The sequence below is a fragment of the Leiobunum rupestre genome, chromosome 9 (assembly GCF_980474605.1).
Source record: "Leiobunum rupestre chromosome 9, qqLeiRupe1.1.hap1, whole genome shotgun sequence".
NCBI lineage: Eukaryota > Metazoa > Arthropoda > Arachnida > Opiliones > Sclerosomatidae > Leiobunum > Leiobunum rupestre.
In genome coordinates this window covers 18,822,886-18,834,613 of record NC_143392.1, presented here as the reverse complement: position 1 = coordinate 18,834,613, position 11,728 = coordinate 18,822,886, and positions in this window count along the sequence as shown.

The window sequence follows — 11,728 nt, the reverse complement described above, 5'->3', positions numbered from 1 at the left end:
CAATAGGTAATTTATGGCTCTGGAATATTTTGTAGAATTGAAAAGCAATTTAACATTAAAAAAATTATTATTTGTAAATATTTGTCTTTAATTTTATGTATAAGTGATGTAATTATTAAATTATGTCACGTTATTAAATTTTATTAATACAACTGAATTTAACTTAATTCTAAATAAAATAAAATTTTAATTTTTGTTAGTTTCTGTTTTTAAATTTTAGACTTAAAACAATTTAAATTTTCAATTTTAAAACATGTTTTTGGTAAATTAATGTTAAAGGGAATATAACCTCAGGTTTTAGGTATGGAACACCAAACGTCGACCATTTCCCGCTCCCTCCTATGACTTTTGATATTTTTGGCGCTGTTTAGTGACTTCCCGCCAAAATTGCTTACATAAAAAAGCATAAAAAACATAAAAACGACTTGAGGTTATATTCCCTTTAAGCAAGTGAAAACGCGTTTTACACAAAGTAAAGACTTATTTTCATTCCAAACTAAAAATGTTTTATTAAAATTGTATAAATAACCAAGGGCATTCCAAAGTTATTTCTCTGACTTGGTGATCTGGTATCTGTTGCTTTCCAAGATTAACTTTATTATTTGTAAACCAATACCTTTAGCGGATAACATATTTTGTTACTCTTATGGCAAAACATTTTTGGTTGCCATAGCAAATCGAATGGGTAGTGCAACGTCTCCTTTTGGAAAATTTCATATCTCATATAGCTCTACATTACGCCCGACTTTGAACAAAATCGGCAATAAACACCTCACGTAATCTCCTTGTAAGTAGATGAAGGGTGGTCGTACGAGGCGCGCCCCGACAGCAATGGACAAATAAATAAAACTGTTTCAGACATTTGTGTGCTGAAATAACAAGTTTTTCAAAAATACTGGCTCTCCGATGAATTATACGTTTGAAGTTTGTATATCTACAGTGTTGGATATGCTAAATGTTTTTAAAGAACTTAAATGTTAATCTTACTGAAGCTAGCCGTTTAAGTACATATCTGTTATTCAAGTAAATTTTCCATAATGAACTGTTAATTTTACACTCTCGATGTGTGTAATAAATACCGCCGTAAATATTCCTGAACATTTTTACAAGGTCCATCTGTACATTTTACAAGACCAACCCATTTTTATAAAATACAGGCCATTTATGTACTTATGTTCCTATATAAAATAAAGGATACGTGTAATTTGTACAGGATTATTCTGTACAAGTTGTACACACACGTTTCATGTAAATATGTTCTGTTCAATTAAAGGATAACAGTAATTATCACAGGATTATTCTGTGCAAGTGATATAAGAGAAAGGGGTGGCCCCCCCGGTGGATGAGAATGAGAATTTCATTCTCATTCTCATTCACCGGAAGGACACAAAGCTGTTGCTTGGCTCCCCTTCTCGTTCACCCGCTCCTTTCCCCCATTGCTTTCCTCCCTTCTTAATCACCAGAATTTCTAATAACCAGATTATTTCTCCCGTTCACCAGCTGCTTTCCCCCCACCCCCATTCACTGGATACTTTATCTCTCGTTCACCAGCTCCTTTCCCCCATTGCTATCCCCATTCACTGGATAATTCTCGTTCACCAGCTCCTTTCCCCCATTGCTATCCCCATTCACTGGATACTTTATCTCTCTCGTTCACCAGCTGCTTTCCCCCGTTGCTACCCCAAATGGTATCGCAAGATTTTCTCTCTGCTTCCCTCCGAGTTATCACAATCCCCCAGCGGTAACAACAAGATTTTCTCTCTCTGCTTTCCCCCCTTTCCATCATCCCCCAATCCCCCAAGGGTAACAGCAAGATTTTTTCTCTCTCTGCTTCCCTCCCCATTCTCGTACTCCAAAAAAGCAATCCCTAGAATCTCTCTGCTTTCCCCCTTTCCATCACCCCCAATCCCCCAACGGAAACAGCGGAAACAGCAAGATTTTCTCTCTCTCTGCTTCCCTCCCCATTCTCCAGAATATAAGCAATAATAACAAGTTATTTAAATTTAATTTAATGTACCCAAAATTGGACCGCCAGTTTATTATTCTTTTTAGGGGAATCTCTATGGGAGTTTAACATTACAATAAAGCTAAAAGGTCCAGTTTGGGGTACATTTGGTCCGAAATGGGGTACAAAGGGCCGAAAATGGTGACTTTGGTCGTTTTCAGGGTACATTTGGTCCATTTTTGGGTACATCAGAATTGCAGTTGGAAAAACGAAGAGCCGTAATTTTTTCCACCCATCCCTAAACTCCTTAAATTTATTGCTATAATTTATTTATAGCTATAATTCCGAAACTCTATAATTTATTTATCGCTATAATTCCGAATCTCTATAATTTCTTTATCGCTTCCGAACCCCCTTAATTTCTAAAATATAATTAATAAGGACAAGTTATTTAAATTTAATTTTTTATTTTAGAACTTTTGTTTACATGATTACGACTAATCCGATATTATATATAATCCGTTTAAATCGTAATTTATCTATATAATTGTAATTAATTCGACATTTAAAGGGTTGAAACGATCTCCTGCAACTTAATTTAATTTAAAGTTCTAACTCACGTATTTGTAGTGTTTAGCAGCAGTATCGTCTGACATACAAGGGACAGTCACAAACGTCTTCTTTTTCTTCAGGTACAGGTGAGATGTATTTATCAGCGACCGTAGTTGCTTTTGGCGTCGGTGGAATGTCCCATTCTAGCGAGATGTACTTTTTTTCCGATGGTGAATTATCCCTTGACGGACAGTGTGGAAAGAATCTGGCATGTTCCCATTCTGGTACGTCTCCTGATTTCCATCCTTCTAATACGCCATGGCATTTGTAACATCGTACTTCATCGCCCCGCTGAATATAGTAGAATCCAGCCTTCGCTAGTTGCTCCTTAGTGACGTGCGGATTTTTCCAGTGACGAAACGTTTCAAGTCGATACACTTCAATGTCCATAGCTGATCTAGACCAAATACGTTCTATAGTTTCAAATGATACATTCTCTAAGCCTACATTTACCCCTAAGTCTACTAAACCTAATTTTATCAATATAGTTAAATTTCTACGCTAAAATTCTCAATATAAAGGCTTTTTTTAAATATGCCTGAAATATATAGTTTACTACCAAATAAAAATAGTAACTTCCTTTCTACGCTAATCTTACCCTATACAGGACCTAATTTAGGCCTAATTTTCTGTCTAATATATAAAAGAACGCCTAAAAATTTCATTTTAAATAAAATAAAATAGAAACTTACTTTTTTCTCTTTGACGGTCGGAATTCCTTAAGCCTATGCTGTAAAATAGAGCTGACGAACGGCTGAAAACGGAACAAAAACTGCGTGACCTTTAATGAATTTTCCCAATGAGTGAAAGAAAGAACGCTATGTGACGTGTAGATAAGTCTTGAGATATCGAAACTGAAACTAAGAATTGATTCCCATGACTACACTGACGTCATATCTTAAGTACCAGTGGGAAAAAACCCCCCACTGACAGTTTATCAGGAGCAGGACCTCTAACGAGACTTTTCTGAACCTATTATCGTGTGGAAAAAAACCCATTGCTCAAAGTTCTCTCAAAGTTCAGTTATCATATTAAACGTGCGCGCGCACATAAAAATGAACGAGTCACGTGAGAATCGGTACGTCACGAGCCCCTATCGAGAATATTTGGTACTATGAAATTCTACATGTATAAAAAATATTACACTGGAATTTATAATATCTAAGCCCAATGGGGTCTCGATCGAGAAAACGGTTTAAAAGAATTGTTGGATTACCTCCAAAATTTGTCTGCTGCTGACGTCACCCAGATGAGATCCTATTGAACGAGATATTTCCGAACTAATAATTATCACGTGATCAAATCTGCAACTAATGATACTCATTGACGTCACATAATTTTACCCACTTGAAAAAACCCCATTGTAGATTCCTCTCGAGAGCTTTTGATGGAATGATATCCTAGAAAACAATACAATTAATAGAAATTTACATTAAATTAGTATACTATTAATACCATTTTGCGAACTACAGTGAAAAAAGTTACAATTTTACGGTAGAAACGTTTTCAAAATATCATTCTCATTTTAAACGCTTTTTCAATAACTTAATTGTCTAAAATATATACTCTACAACAAAAACAAAATAGTAAATTACTTTCTACGCTAATCTTGGCCTAAAAAAAGCAAAATACTAAAATTCATTTTTAACTTTAATTCAGATTCCTACCTGGTAAGCCTAAATTTAATTTACTAAGTGTAATATGCCTTAAAGTTCAAATACTGTCTAATACAATAAACATTCATGAAAAATTCTTACTTTGTATGTACAATGAACGCTCCAAAAGGCTGAAAATGTAACATGGGACAAGACAGAATTTCTACCCAAACCTTTCCGATTGTATCGTCAAATAAAACAAAGATCTCGCTAAGTCAAAGTTCACCTATCTTATCAATGGTACGCGCGCCCGCGCTCGGAAAACTGAACGAGTCACGTGAGAATCGGTACGTCACGAGCCCCTATGCATAAATGTTAGGGCGTCTTACTACCATTAGATCTAATCGCACTAGCACATTCTCGAAAAATAAACCAGTTCTTGGGAATAAGAGACGGTTTTTTATCAAAGATAAGCCAATTTATAGTTTATTGTATGAAAATATTAATTAATTCGGAAATATTTTCGATGCTTACTGGTTTTTTTATAATAATACGCTGAAATACATTTTCCAATACGTAAAAAATTAAAGCTAGACCTAAAAACCTGTAAAGTGTAAATAGTTAAGACTATTTTTTATCAAAGTAAGCCAAGTTTAAAGCTTATTGTCATTGGTTCCATAACAAAAACCACATTGTAACGTGATAATGGCTGCTCACTAATCCCAATTCCATGTGAAACTCTTTCAGTTTCTTTAAGTTCCTTTTGAGTTACAAAATAGGGTTTTAGAAATAGATTTTTCCTATTTCATTAAATATAAGTATTAAAATTAGAATTGCTTCATTAAATTATGCATTTGTACTGTACTGTACACAATACCTGCATTTGAAATTGTATAACATAAAAACACAGTTTTTAAAAAAAATATATCAAGGTTTTCAATTCAGTTAAAAATAATTAAATTAGTTGTATTGTGTTTATATTTTTATCTTAATTGCATTGATGTTTTAAAAGCAAACCTCGGGCCTAAGAAACAGGCAAAGTGTAAATTGCTAAGACTAAATTTCTAACTCTAATAATGTGTAAATCAATTATACAATTATCTATTCATAAGTGTTAGAGACTTTATTACAATGAAATAAAACCATGTAGAAATGTATATGTTATAAATTTAAGAAAACTCAAACATTCGACAGACATACCTTTTCTGTTTTAAATCAACAATTTTATTATTCTTTCTTATCATTTTTTTATACAACCATTTGTTTTTATATAGATAACCTGAGGACGGCTATAATATGAACATATACCTAAAAAAATCGGGAATTAAACAAAAACAACCTTAAGTTTACTATTTTTATATATTCACACGTCCTCAATTATGCAAATTTTATATTAACATTTCTACTATACATATTTCATAATTAATATTTACATAAATAATTATTTTTTATATAAAATCGTACAATTCTATCAGAACTTAAACCGGAAGATTCAGGCATATAATTTTCAAAAACACAAACTACATTTGGAGTACTAATATTTATACTCACACAATTATATTTCGTACTAACAATTTCACCATCTTTTAAACTTTCAAATACTGCCAAGTGTTCGTCGCATATTTTTGTACTTCTCAAGGTGTTAAAGAAAAAGTGGTTCACACCAGAGCAAACTTTTTTCAATTGGAAAAGTATTTCACTCCCCGAAACTGTCACTTGCTGACAATGTACAAAATTGGGCTTACGGGATTTCAAGTAATTTAACATCCACGATTTTCCTTCATTTCCATCTTTTCCTATTACAAATATTATTTTTCTGTCTGAGAGAATTAAATGTTCCAATAAACTTTTTTGCCATGGTCTAAGTTCTATATCTTTGTTTATTCGTTTAGGGGTTTTCATTTGTTCCACCCAAGCACTTGTCAAATTTCCAAAGAGATGCGATGGTAGTCCAGATCGAGCAACGGCTTCTGCGCGGACTCGTTGTTTATCAGTTTCCGCTTCTACTTTGCCTAAGTTTACTTTGTGTGGGCTTAGACTGCAACGTCTAATATGTCGACTCAGTTGTGATTTAAACGATTTATTGCACGTTGTACACGATGTACGTTTACATTTATGGGTTCTTAATCTATAGCTACGTATATATTCGTTTCTCGCAACTTGGACACTGAATATATTTGTTTCGACCCATTTTGAATATATTCAAAGGAGACAAACACGTACGTTTTACTCGAACCGAGTTTATTCATAAACTGTTATCGGAGGACTCTTCTTTTGCTGGGGCAGAGAGTGCGAGCATTATCAAAGGAGTGTAATTTTTCGTCATGGTAATGTCTATTCCAAACACATCCCCGGGCATCTGATAACGGATTTCCCGCCCCATCTTCGTTGTACGTACTGTGGAAGAAGAGGGTCAAAGAGCAGCCGACGACAGGAGGAGTGCGTGGAGTTCGATTTCATGGGATGCTGTCATTACTCTAAGCCTCCCAGAGACCGAACTGTAGTTCGTTTTATAAATAAATAAATAAATAAAATTGCGAATAATTTACAAATAAATGTCTATTGACTTTTCTTCATCCTATAATTTAAGTTTATTCCTAAATTTGTAAGCTTATTAAAATAAGATTTCTTTAAGAGAGAGAGAGAGAGAGAGAGAAAGAATTGCTTAAATTATTAAGTTAGGGTTATAAGTCAACATTAGTCTATGATTAAATATATCCTTAATAATTTGAAAAATAAATAAATATATTTTATTATTGCATAATAAATATAGACCAACTAAAATTAATGATTCTTAACTAATAAAAAATTAATACATAATTATCTAGTTATATGCCATTTCTTATCTTGATAAGTTTACAGATAGAGGTAACCATTATTACGTTATAATGTGGTTTTTGTTATGGAACCAATGACAATAAGCTTTAAACTTGGCTTACTTTGAAAAAAAAAACGTCTCTTATTCCCCAAGAACATGTATATTTATCGAGAATGTTAGTACATTCTCGATAAATATACTATTGGACATTTTGGAGGAAGGGCGATCTAAAATTTATGCTTGTTTACGAAATTATTTCATTTAACTTCATTTCGGATATGAACACTGTAGTACAAACATTGATCATAATCGATATCCTTAAACAATCAACAAATTGATAATAATTTACTTTTAATGATTAATTAATCGCTTGTTTTATTTTTTTATTACCATAAGACATTTTCTCGTTATTTAATAAATTAATTGTACATTATTTATCGTTATTTAGTTTTTCGTTGAGCAAATTTTAAGTCTATGATTATTTGATAAAAAACGTCTCTTATTCACAAGAACTTGTATATTTATCGAGAATGTACTAGAGCTATTAGATATTTTGGAGGAAAGGCGATCTAAAATTTATGCTTATTTACTTAATTATTCCATTTCACTCTAACCTTAACCTAACCAGTGTGTATTCTTTATATTTAAATAAAGCATATGATGTTTTTTATATTGACAACATTCAGATTAATAAGAAGCGATGATATAAGAAAAGGTTTTTATTGGAATATCCTTTCAGAAGATCAACGCCAGTGTATGAATTAGGCTAAATTTGGAATGATGTAATGAATAAGGGAATTGTACATAGCATAAAACTGAATTGTTGGAAGATACAAGGTTATATCAAATTAATATAAAAAAAATGGAATGAAGGTGTTGAATAAGTAATCGTTATCTGAAACACTTAACTTGGAAGAAAATCAAAATAGGGCTGATATTATTTCTACCCTCAGAACCCACATTTTATACTTTATATACGGAGATCTCACAAAAATCGATAACAGTTTATGAATAAACTCGGTTCGAGTAAAACGTACGTGTTTGTCTCCTTTGAATATATTCAAAATGGGTCGAAACAAATATATTCAGTGTCCAAGTTGCGAGAAACGAATACGTAGCTATAGATTAAGAACCCATAAATGTAAACGTACATCGTGTACAACGTGCAATAAATCGTTTAAATCACAACTGAGTCGACATATTAGACGTTGCAGTCTAAGCCCACACAAAGTAAACTTAGGCAAAGTAGAAGCGGAAACTGATAAACGAGTCCGCGCAGAAGCCGTTGCTCGATCTGGACTACCGTCGCATCTCTTTGGAAATTTGACAAGTGCTTGGGTGGAACAAATGAAAACCCCTAAACGAATAAACAAAGATATAGAACTTAGACCATGGCAAAAAAGTTTATTGGAACATTTAATTCTCTCAGACAGAAAAATAATATTTGTAATAGGAAAAGATGGAAATGAAGGAAAATCGTGGATGTTAAATTACTTGAAATCCCGTAAGCCCAATTTTGTACATTTTCAGCAAGTGACAGTTTCGGGGAGTGAAATGCTTTTTCAATTGAAAAAGGTTTGCTCTGGTGTGAACCACTTTTTCTTTAACACCTTGAGAAGTACAAAAATATGCGACGAACACTTGGCAGTATTTGAAAGTTTAAAAGATGGTGAAATTGTTAGTACGAAATATAATTGTGTGAGTATAAATATTAGTACTCCAAATGTAGTTTGTGTTTTTGGAAATTATATGCCTGAATCTTCCGGTTTAAGTTCTGATAGAATTGTACGATTTTATATAAAAAATAATTATTTATGTAAATATTAATTATGAAATATGTATAGTAGAAATGTTAATATAAAATTTCCATAATTGAGGACGCGTGAATATATAAAAATAGTAAACTTAAGGTTGTTTTTGTTTAATTCCCGATTTTTTTTAGGTATATGTTCATATTATAGCCGTCCTCTGGTTATCTATATAAAAACAAATGGTTGTATAAAAAAATGATAAGAAAGAATAATAAAATTGTTGATTTAAAACAGAAAAGGTATGTCTGTCGAATGTTTGAGTTTTCTTAAATTTATAACATATACATTTCTACATGGTTTTATTTCATTGTAATAAAGTCTCTAACACTTATGAATAGATAATTGTATAATTGATTTACACATTATTAGAGTTAGAAATTTAGTCTTAGCAATTTACACTTTGCCTGTTTCTTAGGCCCGAGGTTTGCTTTTAAAACATCAATGCAATTAAGTTAAAAATATAAACACAATACAACTAATTTAATTATTTTTAACTGAATTGAAAACCTTGATATATTTTTTTTAAAAACTGTGTTTTTATGTTATACAATTTCAAATGCAGGTATTGTGTACAGTGCAGTACAAATGCATAATTTAATGAAGCAATTCTAATTTTAATACTTATATTTAATGAAATAGGAAAAATCTATTTCTAAAACCCTATTTTGTAACTCAAAAGGAACTTAAAGAAACTGAAAGAGTTTCACATGGAATTGGGATTAGTGAGCAGCCATTATCACGTTACAATGTGGTTTTTGTTATGGAACCAATGACAATAAGCTTTAAACTTGGCTTACTTTGATAAAAAATAGTCTTAACTATTTACACTTTACAGGTTTTTAGGTCTAGCTTTAATTTTTTACGTATTGGAAAATGTATTTCAGCGTATTATTATAAAAAAAACCAGTAAGCATCGAAAATATTTCCGAATTAATTAATATTTTCATACAATAAACTATAAATTGGCTTATCTTTGATAAAAAACCGTCTCTTATTCCCAAGAACTGGTTTATTTTTCGAGAATGTGCTAGTGCGATTAGATCTAATGGTAGTAAGACGCCCTAACATTTATGCATAGGGGCTCGTGACGTACCGATTCTCACGTGACTCGTTCATTTTTATGTGCGCGCGCACGTTTAATATGATAACTGAACTTTGAGAGAACTTTGAGCAATGGGTTTTTTCCACACGAAAATAGGTTCAGAAAAGTCTCGTTAGAGGTCCTCCTCCTGATAAACCGTCAGTGGGGGGTTTTTTTTCCACTGGTACTTAAGATATGACGTCAGTGTAGTCATGGAAATCAATTCTTAGTTTCAGTTTCGATATCTCAAGACTTATCTACACGTCACATAGCGTTCTTTCTTGAACAAAAAGAACCCTTTTGGTGTTTGTTCTTAGTTTTGATTATACAAAAAGAACCATTTTTGGTACATTTGTCATGATTTGTGTTACGCTTAAAATTTTTTCCTTATAGTGGTCGAAAAAGCTATTGTCTCCAATCACCAACTTGTTATTTTTAAAGAACACTAACCTACATGTATATGAAAAATCGATCATTCCGACCAACCCAACTTTATTTGTACGTTTTCAAGTATACTCTTCAACTTTGTTATTGAAGGTTTTCCTCCATCACCTACGGGACAAAACATAAATTTTTGATAAACATGAAATTCTGTTTCAAATTGTCTGAAAATTAGATTTTTCCCAAATCTATCTATTATGGTTTTAATCACTCGAATGCGACGTCAATGCGAAGCAATGATACACTCTGCTTATTGACTGATACGCAAGTTATGGATGTTTTTATTAAATTAATGTGATTCTTTATTCAAAAAATTTAAAATTTGGATTAAAATGTTAACTTTTATTCTGTAAGTTAGTATCTTGCAATAAAATGCAATCATCCAAATTTAGGAAATTCATGGGGGCAAGGTTTTCTTTGAAGAATTTTTGTGAAAACCTTTTTTTTCACAAACTTCTACGACATTAACATATATAAGCAGAAAAACACCAAAATAAAACACTTTATTATTTTTTTTTCGACTGTGAAAACCAGCTTCTGAGCGATTTTCTTTACAAACTTGATTAAAAACTTTCTATACATCACAGCCGAACGAACCATGAATTTTATATTTGTTTTATCAACAATCCTCAACTATAACAGCACGAGAAAAAAACACCCAACACTTCAACCACAATCTCTACTCTCAACTAAATAGAAAATTTTACACGAGGGTGAGGAAACAATTAATTTTTTTTAATTTAATTTATTTAATAATAATATTAGTGATACAATATCGAGTGGTTTAGTTTAGAGGGCTAAGTCATTCAATACAAGAGTAAATTATCTGGAATTCTACATTAAGAAGCGGTAGAAAAGATGGTTTTATACGTTTCATTCAGGCCCGTGAGACCATGGAATTTTCTGAAAGTGAACCAGCTACCACGCCACCTGGAAATGTTTTGAGCGTGGTGAAAGGGCCTACCTAAATCGAAAAAATAGGATAAATTCGCGAAAAGTGCTCTTCTACTATTATTCCCGAGACGCCGAGTGTGCCAGCTAGGAGCAACAAACCCAACGAGAATGCAGCTAGCCTTTAAACACGCCAACTCTGTGTTGTGTACGATTTTCTTTGGACGAGCGTTTACACTGAACGTTTTACGGGCGAGGGGGAAGACAATTTCCCAATTTTCCCCTTCCGACTTTTGACGGGCTGCGTTCTCCTGGTGTGGGGTACTGTGTGTGTTGCTCCTAGCTGCCAGATAGGACGATATGTATTCTATTTATTCTATCTAGGAATATGAATGACCCGTATCCTGGAATGGAAAACCTAAGCCTGTAGCACCATCTTACGGCAGGCAGCGTTACTAGTTTCTTCTGCTAGACGTTCGAAATAAGAAGTAACGGGTTTTTCTTTTGTTTAGTAGTGGACACTGATTTTAATTA